This window comes from Antechinus flavipes, chromosome 2, assembly GCF_016432865.1.
Source record: "Antechinus flavipes isolate AdamAnt ecotype Samford, QLD, Australia chromosome 2, AdamAnt_v2, whole genome shotgun sequence".
Lineage (NCBI taxonomy): Eukaryota > Metazoa > Chordata > Mammalia > Dasyuromorphia > Dasyuridae > Antechinus > Antechinus flavipes.
The window spans coordinates 193501318-193515251 of NC_067399.1; positions in this window are offsets into that span (position 1 = coordinate 193501318).

Below are 13934 nucleotides of genomic sequence, written 5' to 3' on the forward strand. Positions count from 1 at the left end.
ATAGTTAGAAGAGAAAGAGTGTGGAATGTTATGCCACAGTTCCCTTTTAATGTCCTGACCCAGTTTCTCCATTGTCCTATTTAGTTATTTTGCCTCGGGTTATAACTTAATGTTTGATGAGATAAAGGTTTTATATCTTTAGGCTATAATCATTCCTTCTTAATGTTTGACAGGATAAAGGTCTATCCATTTTAAACATCATTAGGATATCAGTAACCTCTCCAGTACCTCCCTCCATTGTGTCATCTTAGGTACCTCCCCCATTAAGGTTATCCCCATCCAGGTACCTCCCACTATGTCATTGTTCTTGTTATCCTATAAAAAAATCTTGCTGTCCCCATACTCAGGGCCGTATTCTTTGAGATGATAATCTCGTTCAGCCGTGGGACCAAACATGGATCACTTGGTCCCAGAAAATCTCTCCATTTAATAAACTATTAAATTGTTCTCTAATCTCTGTCTTGCTCAGTTTCTCTGACATTACAATTAAAGGATCAATGAATATGAAGAAATTAAAGGTATCCAAGGTAAATCACTTTTTCAGTATGTTTGTTGGTTAAAAGAAGTGTGTGTGTGTGTGTGTGTGTGTGTGTGTGTGTTATAAGGGGGAAGAGTATTGAAATTATTTTTCTTTTTCAGGGAAAATTAACATACAATATGTTTGTGGAAAAAGTGAAAGAAAAGTAAAGTAGAATGAGTAAAATGGAAAAGATGAGAGAGATAGGAAAGAGACAGAAATTTAAAAAAAGATATGGAGAGGCAGAGAGAGAAGGAGAAAGGAGAAAGAAAAAGAGGAAGACAGAAAGGTAAATAGAGGCAAAGAAGGGGAAAAGTCCTGTATGAAACATGAAAGATGAAAGAGGAGGCAGAGGTTAGACTTGGAAAGAAAAGATCATCTTATTGCAAACAAAAGGATCACTGTTCTACTTGTATTGCTGCTTAACCCTTGGTGTAGCGATAGCATTTCTTAGAGCTGCTATAATAAAAAAGAGATGGAGTTACAGAAGAATTTTTTAGCTTGAAAAAAGAGGAATTGAAGAGATTTACATTAGGTAGTTAGGAAAACAGAAAATGATATCATCAGAAGAACATATAAGGAGTAAAAATGAGTTAAAAATTTAAAGAGAGTAGAAAAAGTTGGAATATCCATTGTATTGATTGTGATAGTAAAGCACTTAGGGATAGAGATTGATTACGGAATCATAGGAAGAAGACATCTAAACTTAAATTATAGTGAACTTATGCAGCTTTTTCAATAGCTTTTTAAAAAATATATTTTTGAGAAAAGCTTGGCAGCCAAGAAAAGTGAAAGGAAAATATTATGCTGGATATTAACTAAGGTCTGATGCCGACAAAATGAAATTACAAAAGATCAGAGTAAGCAATTACAGGATGTATTCTGGGTAGTTGTCCCTCTTCTTTGCACTTTTTTTTTTTTTTTTGCTGAGGCAATTGGGATTAAGTGACTTGCCTAGGGTCATACAGCCAGGAAGTGATAAGTGTCTGAGGTCAGATTTGAACTCAGGTCCTCCTGACTTCAGGGTAGTTGGTCTATCCATTACACCAACTAGCTGCCCCTCTTCTTTGCATTCTTTAAAGGAAATTTGGAATACTAGGAGAAATACTTCTATATACAAAAATATTCATAGCAACTCTTTTTTTGTGATTGCAAAAAATTGGAAAATGAGTAGATGCCCATCAATTGAGAAATAGCTATACAAGTTTTTGTATATGATGGTGATTGATTACTATTTATAATATAAGAAGTGTGTAGAGATGATAATTTAATTCATAGGAGTTGAGAAAGAAGATTAGGATAGTACTCTGGGGAAACCTATAATTAGCTCACCAAATATAAAACACATTTTCATGACATTTAATCGAGAAAGAAGAAATATACTAGAAAATAACTTATGGATGTGGAAGAATAAATTGATAGATAGCAGCTAATATTTATGTAACATTTTACAAACCTTATTTTACTTGAGTGTCATAATAAACTTCTAAGGCAGAAAGAAACATGGAGCATCTAGAATACTACAGATCTTCAAACATGTACACAGACAAAATGATTCAAGAATTTATCTTTTAAATATTAGGATATTCAGTTTTTTGGCAGCTAGGTAAGTTGGTTCATCATTACTTGGATAAGCAATACAGGTAAGGTATGCTCAACATTGAATAGAAGGAAGAGAACAGGTGGACAGCTTTGGGGAAATATCTGTTCATTCAAAAATCCCAAATTGCTCCCTGACAAAATAGTCTGCCTACCTGTACTCTCCTAGATATGAGATAGGACTTCAAATCACAGAATGCCTCAGCTTCAGAAGAATCGAAATTATGGGTCAGTCAGAGGACTCTGTGGAGAGTTTTATAAAGACTGAAGACAGGCTGTAGCATATTACTAATGATGGCATGCATGTGAAAAATAGTGGAAAAGACATTATCAAGGGCATGCATGATTGGAAAAGGAAATGGGCTGTCTGTACAACGACAGGGAGTGATAACAGATGGATAGAAAGAGTGCCTTTCTGGTATCTGAAAATATTAATGATCCTAAAGAAAGGCATCTAATGCATTGAGTAGTTCATTTATGGAGGATTTAAAGAAAAACATGAATAGAATTATACAAGAGGAGACAGTGAGGAAGAGTTGCAATCTGCATGGATTGAGGAAATGCCCACTTGAATATGATCATAAATCCATCATGAAGTTTGAAAAACAATATTCATTTGTGTCCATTTCTATGTCAGTTCTGATTGCTAATGAAATCGTGTTGTCTCACTTAGTTTACTAAAGCCATCTGTGTATACCGGTTGCCTTCCTTTCATCTCTGACTTGGTAATACTTTTGAAAACAGTTATCTACTTTGTATGGCATAATTTGAACTGCTTTTTGTTTCTCTGTCTTGGATCTATGTTTTGTGGGTCAGTCAATAAACATTTATTAAGTTTCTACGATGTGCTTACAAGTGCCAGGGATATAAATAAGGAGGAAAAAAGACAGTTCCTGCCCTCAAGAAGTTTATAATCTTTGTAATTTATTTTAAATATTTTGTTCATTTTAGATAATTATTTAAGTGTTGGACTAATTTCTCTTCAATCCAACAGGAAGAATCTATTTTAATTAATCTGACATGGCATCAAATTTCTAAGTTGTTATTCATCTCTAAATTGGAAGTTAGAATCACAATGAGAAGATGAGATACATTTGTTTTTGTATTAAAAGTGAATACCAGTGTCATTCTATTTGTAAATAATTGCAAATAGTATTGGGCCAGAAAGAAAAATTAGGGGTGCAGGTTGTATATTTTTGTAGATTCCAAGTTTGTATTAACTTCAAAATAAAAATATATAAGGTATTAGGATTATAGATTTAGAATAGCTCGCACCCTGTACAATACCCCTTGATTCTTTATTTGACTATGCTCATGAACTTTCTCATTTTTATATATGAGATTTGTGAATGTGTCTCATTATCTTAAAAATGTTAACCTCCTTGAGGATAGTCATTGTATCCCCAGAACACAATATTGCAAATAGAAAATGCTTAGCAAACATTGGTTGAAACAAATTGAATTTTTGTTGGAATTCAGAGAACTGGTTTATCAGTTTCATTCAGAAATCATCTCTTAATACAATTGCAGAGAGTATACTAAGATATCAGAGGGATGTTTTAGTATAGATAGAGGATAGAGAAAAGTTAGAGAGGGAGTGAAAAGAAGGAGAATGGACTGGGAGAAGTGGGTGAAGGACATAAGGGATAAGAATAACAGCCAGCTCCAAAGTTGAATATCAAAATATAAGAGGCCAAGATAAAATGGAAAAGTAGTTTGGCCTTGTAAAATAGATAGTTCATATATTTAAGAATTTAAAAGATCATTAGAAAACATCTGGTCCAAATTCTTTATTTGTAGAAAAAGAACCTGCTATGAGAGATATGAGATATGAAATGATTTGGCTAAGGTCACATAGCTAGTTAAGTGGAATATGGTAGATTTAAACCCATGTTTTCTGAATCTAAATTCAGGGTTTTTCATTTTATCTTACTACATCAAGGTGTTCAAATTATTTATTTTTTTTATTTTTTTCTATTCTTCCCCTTTTTGGCATCCAATGTCTTCCTGGTTTTCACTTATCAAAATCTGAACTTAAGGAGGAATGTAGTATTCCTTTACTCTCAGGTTTAAATGAGGGCTAACTTAAGATTGCAAGTGCTCTCCCCTTTCAACTCTCTTTCTTTCTTGCAAATTCTTTGCAATTTAACAGAGATCAACTTTTAGTTGAAGTTGAATTTGAAGCATCACCAAGTTGAATAAGAATTTTTTTTCTCTTTTAATGGGGAGAAGGAAGCTCCATTGGATCCTCTTTATATTGAATTATTGATTGATGAAAAAGTAGGAATCCATGCTTACTATGGGATTTCAGCAACCATAAAGAGCCATGACTTGTAAGGGTGTTTAGAAAAGAGAGGAGTCTGGGCTGAACAAATATTAATGATGTGTGATAGAAAGAGATTCAGCCACTTTATAATCCTCCTCCCTCCTGAATGCGAAACCAGCCTCTATTTTAGAATGTACTCTCTTTGCTGATTGATATTTCCTATCTTTACAAATTTTGTCCTTCTCCCTAAGTCAGAACATATTGTAACAGATTTTCATGAAAATGGAAGAGTTTGCAAGCTATAGACTTGTGAACTTGAAGTTTGTTTCCATACAGAATTTTAGATTGCAGCATTAAGGGCTAGTTAATGAACTCCTAGAAAAGTAGTAATCAAAAGCAACCAGAAAAACATAGTTTCTTCAATTCTAGGTCACTGCAGACTAATCACATATCTTTTTTAGACAGGTTTTTTAGACTTGGAGATTATGATAATGTTATATACATTGTTTAGAGTTCTGCTATCTAAACACACACACACACACACACACAAACACACATATATCAGTGAAGCATTTGACAAAAAATATAATGGTATTCTAGGAGACAAGATATGCCTTAGGCAATGGTATATATAAAGAAAGATTGTGTACTAATTGTATGAACAGACTAACGAGATAGTCATTGCTTGGTTGATATGACCTTAGAGAAAATCTCTAGTAGAGAACCCCAAGGATTTGTCCTCAAATCTATGCTTCTTAGTTGAAGTCCTAAGTGACTTGCTCAAGAAATCTTCCAGTTTTAATGTTGTAACCTTATAGTGGGAGAGAATGTGGTAAATTCTTTAAGTAAATGTAAAAAGTAAAAGTAAAAAGAGAATGTGGTAAAATTCTTTTAATATTGGAAAGAGGAAGAAAAGAATATATTCCACAATAGTAGTAGGATTGATGATAGGGAAGGAATCTTGCTGCTGGACTTCAGAGAGTGAGGCTGATAACTTTGATAACTTAAATCCATTTCATGTACAAAACAATACATCACCCTCCTAATGTCTTTAGGCTCCTTGGAGAATGGAGGATGAAAAAAAGCAATGTCATAAATGCTAATGAATAAATGCAAATGGTCACTTTCTCCTTTGACAATCAAGCTGGTACCAGCATGGGAGGAAAACCTTTTGTGGACAATGCTAGTGACACTCTAAATTCCTTAACCTCCTTATCTCTATATCATCAGACTCTAAATCCAATGCATTTTCCACTGTCTCTCATTTCTTCACATAATTGAATTTAGTGCAATGACTATTCTTAGAGTCAAGAAGCCTTTCTTAGAGTCAAAAAGCCCTTCCCTTTCTCCTCCTTTCCAAACTCTCATTTTAAGGAACATTTTTTGTTCTTCTTTTCAAGAAGTTTTCTTTAATTTTTCCTTTGTGTGTATTTTTCTCTTCCAAATTCCTTTCAGTTCTGACATTTATTTTCTGATTCCTCAGCTATAATTTTGCTTGATATTTCTTTATTCTTTCCTATTCTAGATAAATATAAAGTTTATGTAGTACAAATTTCTGTTATTGTTTTTCTAGGTTTTAATTGATTGTCCTTATTTTCTTCTTTTTTTTTTTTTTTAACTTTCAGAAATATTAGTTCATGAGGGAAACAATAGCAGATGAAGCAGTATGTTATTGGTGATGCCACTTGGTGTTCCAAATGCCTTAGATCTTATTCTTTACCCTGCCCTTATCCCAATTTGTCTACATCTCTAACTCACTGTTATCTCTGATTCTATCTCTCCTCCACCCTTTTGGAGTTGATCTTGGAAACATATTTTCTTAATCTAAGGTAGGATGCAGGAGACAGAAATTTCTCACAGAAAGCGTACCCTATATGTGTAAATTCTTCCTATAAAATATCCATTATAAGATCCCTATTTCTTACTAAAGATACATGTAGCTCATATAATCTTAAAGAATCTTTTTTCTCAAAGCTCACTCACAGATAAGTCTCAGATTCCTGGAGAATTTCTACCTAAGAATTCGAAGGATATTCCTGAGAAATCAGGAGTGATCTCTAATCTCATTAGCTCATTTCCCCCAAATTTTCTCCCCCTCCTTTCTCCCAAAATTGTATTTGAGATCATCTTAGTTATCTAGCCTTCAGTAGCTTTTCAGAAGTGGTATTTAATGTACTTCAGTAAGCATGGGTAAGAATAATTAAGAGAAGCTTCCCCCACCAAAAAAAAGTTTACCCTATGGAAAAGGAAAGGGAAAGAGAAAGGGAAGGGAAGGAGAAGGGAAAAGGAAAAGGAAAAAGGAAAGGGAAAGATCTGTGACTATTAGAAATATTTTCCAATAAGTACCTACAGAGTCCAGGATAAAACAGAGAATCCGTGGTAAAGGAGTAACTCCCAGCTCCTACATGCTGGAATTCCTTTTCTGCATGAGTAGGGTACTTAAGAAGTTCTCCATTGGCATTTTCAGTCTATCCTACATTCCCCATGTAATCATTGCCATCAGCTGATCTGGGGATGCCATCAGAACACTGATAGGAAGGATATGAAAAATCCACAGTCTTCTAGATCTTTTAAAATTCATAGTATCTGCTTCCATCAAAAGCTGAGATTAGGGGAGGGAATAGTGGGTAAGGAGACATAGGACAAGGTGAAATGCTAGATCTCACCTTTCCCTTTTATGACCCAGGCAGTTCCTCCTTAGGGGTCTTACTGGAATACTACACTTGCTTCACTGTGGTCTGGATTCCTTTTTCAACTTTAAAAGACAATTAGATAATTTATAGACAATGCAGAGAATGTGTCCAAGTTTCCTCAGACTATTGAATCTTCTTCCAGTATAGCTTCCCTCCACTTCCAAGTGTTTTTTTTTTTTTTTTTTTTTTTTTTTTTTTACATTTAACATAAAGCCTTTGATTGATTAAAACTGAAGCCTATTATTTAAATTGATTGGTTGTTTTCACCTAGTTAAGGTACAGTAATCTTATCAACTAGTCAGAATGGGATGAAATGATTGGACAAATCAATAAACCCCAGCCTTGTGTATCTGCCTCTTTCTTCTTTGTGGATATTCTCAAGAGATATTCTTCCCTTTCTCCTTGAAGTGCACTTACCTTGGCAGTATACTTTCCAGGGATGTATACATAAATAATGAAGTGGAAAACATGCATTGCCTGGGTAAACTCAGTGTTTGGAAGGCTATGGAAATTTTCTAGTTGCTGGAAAATGTGGGAGAGAATGTTGTGCCATAGTTTCCTTTTAATGTCCTGACCCAGTTTCCTTATTGTCCTACCTCAGTTACTCTGCCCCAAGACCTCAGACTATAACCATTCCTCTTAATCATTAGAATGCTTGATAGGATAAAAGTTTTATATCTTAGATATCATTAGAATATCAGGAGCCTCTCCCTATCTCTGGTTCCTCCCTCCATAATGTCATTCCTATCCTAGGTGTCTCCTCCCATTAGGTCATCCCTATCCCAGGTGCCTCCCCCATTAGCCTATAAAAGAATCTTTGTATCCAACATTGGTTGCTCACTTCTTGGAGACAATAGTTTCATTCCATCCTGGGACCAAACCATGGATCTGTCTGGTCCCAGTTAATCTCTCCCTTTCAAATAAATTAAATTGTTTTCTAATCTCTATCCTGCCTCAGTTTCTCCAGCATTACAAGAAGAGGTATTAGAATGTATATGAAACTAAATGTCTGACTTCATTGTTACATGCCTATGAAATCTGGACTGCATACTAGCACCACAACAGGAAAATGACTCACTTCCATTTGAATTATTTTAGGAAGATTCTGAAGATCATCTGTCAAGATTAGCTAGGGTACACTGAGGTCCTTTCTTGAGCTAAACTGTCAAACATTCAAACTCTTCTGCAGAAAGTGTAACTTCTATGGGCTGGCCAAATTTTTTAAATGCCAAGTCTGCCTAATTAAAAGAGTGTTTTACAGAGAACTCACAGGAGGAAGATACTCACGTGGCTAAAATAAAGAATGCAAGGACACTCTCAAGGGGTCTCTGAAGAACTTTGGAATGGACAGACACAGCTCCACCCAGCCTGATGTGCCTCCATCAAAGAACACCTGGGCCTCTATAAGTAAAGCAGAATTTCAATACCTCAAAAGGAACAGGAGATGCATAAATTTAAAAATATCTTCATGTTCATATGTGTCTGATCTGTGGTAGAGGATTCTAAGCTCATATTGGTCTGATCAGCCATAGTCAGACACACTGTAATTTAAATCCAATGTAGTGATATTATTTTGTCCTCTTCTAGAATGAAGGACAACTATCACCAAATGTAATTCTCTTTCATTGACTTTCCCAATTTTTATTTATTCTGTTATACCACAGCCCTCCTCCCTCAACTAGTTAACGTTAAAGGGAATTTATCCCTTCACTGTTCCCATTACTCTCTTTCCTTGACTCTACTTTCCCCAGGAGATTATTTCACTTTGTGAATTCCACAAAATATATTGATTCACTTATAGGGCAATAGGAATTTTAGTCCATTTAATATTAATTTGAGGCTTCCTCCTTTACTTCTCTGAATTCTTAAAAATCTCCCTTTAATCTTTAGCTACTGAAGTCCTATTTGTTCCTGATATATCCCTATTTATTGTTATTGTTTTATCCTCAAAATAAAACTTATTTAAAAATAAGATACTATCACTTCATAAACATGATAGAATTAATTCTATTATTTAGACTTTAATCTATAATCAAACTTATCTAACTTTCTTTTCTTTCTGGTGTCTGAGTTACTTTTAATTTAAATAACTGATTGATTACTGTTTTATTGGTGAGGGGAATTCTTCAAATGTTTCTTTTTTTTTTTTTAACAATTGATTTTTTTTTTTTACAAGGTATAGGATATGATTTGCAGGTTTAGTCTGCAACTTTTGAAATCTACTTTTACATTTTCAACACTAATTTCTCATAAAAAGTCTACCTACTTTATTACTTTCAAAATTTGCATTTTTTTCCTTGAAAGTATAAAATTTAATTACCTGGAGTTTGAAGTGTGAATTCTCTATTATTCTCCCTAACCCTCATGGCAATCTGTGGTCTTGTTTAATTGATTGGTTCATGGTCTCTATATTCAAAAGTTGAGGAGTTTTCTTGTATTCTGTTCTCTTCAATACTATGCCAGCTATTAATTAATTAATTAATTAATTAGTTCATTTCTTTTGTAGGGAAGAAGGATGGCAGTAATATTCCTCTCAATAATCTCTGAGCAGGTTATTATTGTGGTCAGTCAATCATGTGTTCTTTTCAAAGTGTTTTCTACATCTTTATTTTTGCATTCCAAAATAGTTATTCTATTTCTCAAAGTGTCTTCCTTGGAGTGATTATCAACTCTTTTTTAACTTTTTTCTATTCCATTGTTTGGTAAGGTTTTTTTTTTTTTTCAATGTTTGAAGAACTGATTTCTGACCCACTTTTTTCCTGAATTTTTTCATTTAAAATTGTTTCCTTTTTAAATCATCTATAGTTTCTTGCTATTTGTGCATTATCTCTGAGAAATTAATAAGTTTCCTCATTTCTAGAATATTGTTTGTCCTTCTTTCTTGAAGATAACCAGGACATTAGGGAGGTGATGCCATCACATGCAAGTAAATTGGATTTGAGTGAGGAATGGCTGTGCAAGGTCATCAACCTTACTTTCTTCTTCAGAATCATCTCAGTCCAGTAGCCAGATATATATATCAGGACAACTGGAGATTGTCCAGAATGCACTGGGGGACCTTGGCTTTTTTAATCTAAAGTCTTTAACGTGTTTTAATTCAACTAAGGCAACATCTCAGTCAGTAATTGAAGCTGGGTAAAAAAGGAATGAGGCAAAGAGTGGCCTTTTTTACCTAATCAGAAAAGGGGAAAAAAGAACTAATCTGAAAAAGGAAGACTCTCAAGGTTTCTGGTCAAAAAAGCATCAAAAACTATTAACATTTACTCTAAGGCAATATAGGCCAAAACAAAGATCAAGTGGTTTTTGAGGGAAAAGAAAGGAAGGAGGGAGGAAGGAAAAAATGAGGGAGGGAGCGAAGGAAGTAAAAAAGGAAAAAAGGTGGGAAGAAAGGTAGGAGAGAAGGAGGAAAGGGAGATAGAAGAGAGGAAGAAAGAAGGAAGGAAGGGAAGAGCAAGGAAGAAGGAAGAAGGTAAGGAAGTCTGGGAAGGAAGGAGGAAAAGGTGTATATGTCCTAAATATATGTTTGTTGAGAATCTCACCATTGTGGGTGCTTTTTCTCTACCCTTTGTTGGTAAATTGTGGATTAAGAAGGAAGGAAAGAAGGAGGGAAGGAGAGAGAGTAGGAGGAAAGGAAAGAGGGAATGAAGGAGGGAAAGAAGAAGGGAAGGAAGCAAGGAAGGAATGAAGGAAGGAAGAAGGAAAGGAAGGAGGGAAGAAATCAGGGAATGAAGGTAAGAGGGAAAAAGGAAAGGAAGAAAGGAGGAAAGGAAGTTAGGAAGGGAGGAGGAAAAGGAGCAAGAAGGCAGGAAGGAAGAAGGAAGAGAGGGAAGGAAGGAAGGAATGAAGGAATGAAAGAAAGAAGGAAAACTGCACTACCTGGTCCTCACTGTGTTAGCTCCTTCTTACTCACTTCCTGGCCTTTCCCAGTTCTTGTTTTGATGATATTGGCACCAAGATATTGCTCAGTTACCTTTTGTCAGTTGTGCTAGGCCCTCCATTTCCCTCATCTATCCCAGATGTATAGAGTTGTTAAGAATCTCACCACTATGGGTACTTTTTCTAAGCCACTCCACACCTTCAGCCACTCCAACCTTTAGCAACCACTATCCAGATCTGTCAGCAGCCATTAACATCAAAGAAAGACTCTCTACCAGCAAAAAGATTACAACTCTCTGAATGATCAAGTGACAGTTAACATTTTTGGCAATATATATTTTTTTTTAAATTAAGGTATCCATATTGTTTTTAAAAATATAATAATATTATATACATAGACTATAGTATAGTTCAAACATAACTTTTATATGCACTAGTAAACCAAAATTCTCCCCTTTGTTGGTAAATTGTGGATAAAAATTATATTCTGTAAATTTTAAATTGCTTATGATATATGAACAATTATTATTACTTTTTTTTTTTACAAATTATTATTCCTTTATTTTTATTTACAATTTGTTTTTTTTTTTTTTTTTTTAAACTCACTGACTAGTGTGTAGATCCAGCAACTGTCATATTTGTGGGTCTTTGGGACCAATTGGCTTGTATCTAAACAGAACAGGTTAAGAACAGATAATTTCCATCTATGAGACACAGTAGACTCCCCCAGCACTCTACTTCCTAAGGCAGGCAGGAAAATGTAGTGAAAGGAGCTCTGGATTTTAAGTCAGAGGATCTAAGCTTGAATCTCATCTCTATCATTTATTAGTCATTTTTCCTGAAAGATATTTGTGAGCAAATTGTCCCTGCAATCTTGACATATATAGGTGGACATCTGCTCTTCTCAGATATCAATGGACTTGAAGTTAGAAGCATGGGTTTAGATCCAATTCTATCAATGAAGCTCCTTAAGTTTCATTTGCCTTATTTTTGTTTAAATCAGGATAACATTTATAATCCCTCCCTCAGAGGATTAAAATTTAACTTAAAACAATATAGGCATACCTCATTCCTTCTCTCTCCCTTTCTTCAAGCTTCCCTATTCCTTGAGACACAAAAATATTGAAATTAGGTCAATTAATAAACCTACAGTGACCTCTACGTTTTCAAATGAAAAAGAGAGTCAATAGATGAGGCAAACTTCATTGTTGGCTCAATTTAAGAAATTGTCACAGCTACTCCAACCTTCAGCAACCACTATTCAGATCTGTCAGCAGCCATTAACATCAAGGTAAGACTCTCTACCAGCGAAAAGATTGCAACTCTACGAATGATCAGGTGACAGTTAACATTTTGGGCAATATTTGTTTTTAAATTAAGGTATGCACACTGTTTAAAAAAATATAATAGTATTATATACTTAGACTATAGTATAGTTCAAACATAACTTTTATAAGCACTAGTAAACCAAAAATTTCATATGACTTATTTTATTATGATATTTGCTTTATTGCAGTGGTCTGGAACTAAACCCACAAAATCTTTGAGGTATACTTATATAGAAAATATGAATTTTTGACTCTGACTCTTCTTTGTCTTGGAACTCAATCTTTATTTTCTCATTACAGTCAATGGACCTGAAGAATCAGTCACCCTCTGTGCCTACTACTGTGTTTCCCTGATAATAAGACACTGTCTTATTAATTTTTTTTGGACAGAAAAAACACCAGAGGGCTTATTTTCAGGGGAGGGCTTATTTTAATGAACACTGACAGCAATTTTAATGAACAGGTAAATGTGAACAAAAAAAATATATCTTTATTCAATAATGATCATGTCATCTTCTTCAACAACATTATCATAAGTGTCCGTACCCTGAATTCCATCCTGGATGTCTTGCGCCTCTATTTCCTTCAGAAGAAGTGGACCCAATCTGTCATGTCCAGCAATATAGTTCTCTTTAAATGAACATGTCTTATCCAGGTAACCTGCTTGTGGTGCCTTGGCGACACAGCTGTCAGTAATTTTATCCCATGACTTCTTCACCCAAGTCACGACTTCTTGCAGACAGGGCTTCACAAAGTTACCACGCTGATTTCTTTCCATTCTATTTTCAATGTAATCATTGACTTCCATGCGCAAACAATTCTTGAATGGCTTGTTTATTGCAATATCAAGGGCCTGGAGATAGGCAGTCATTCCTGGAGGAATCATTACTTGATCTATTCTTCTCTCTGCAATGAAGTTCTTCATTTCTTTAGCGCAGTGAATGCTGGCTGAGTTCTTCTTTTATCCTCCATCATGCCCCCTGAGTTCTTCTTTTATCCTCCATCATGCCCCCTGAGTGCTCCTTCTATCCTCCATCATGCCCCTTTTATCCTCCATCATGCCCCCTCACTCCTGCTTACATACTGGGTTTTTATGTTTTCCTGCCTCAGCTCTCCTCCACGGCACTGCTCTCAATGGCGCCAGCAAGCAAATCACCGGGGAAGAACAGGATGATGCGCTCACTGCTGCAGCTCTGATTGGATGCAGCTCAGAGCGCAGTGTGCGTTTCACCCGAGGGGGGGGAAAGGGGGAACGGTGCATACAGAGGGTACCATAATGTAGCGTGTAGGGCAGGGGATCACCTTCACTACAGTAGCAATCTCAATAGGGCTTATTTTCAGGGGAGGGCTTATTTTAGAGGAATCTTACACAATAAGGGGAGGGCTTATTTTCGGGATAGGTCTTATTATTGGGGAAACACAGTATATGTTTCCTTCTTGTTCCTAATTGAAAACCCTGACTGAAGATCCCTGAATTACCCTTACTTCTGAGGTCTGATCCTGGTCTGCAAATAACCACAATGTTTCCATTATTATTCTAGCTTTTAGAATAACTTAGATTTAGGGTAAATTCTCTCCTACTTGATTTTTTAAATCCCTATATGAATTTTCCCTTTAAGTCCCTGTATTAATTTTCAGGGATGATTGCAAGTAGT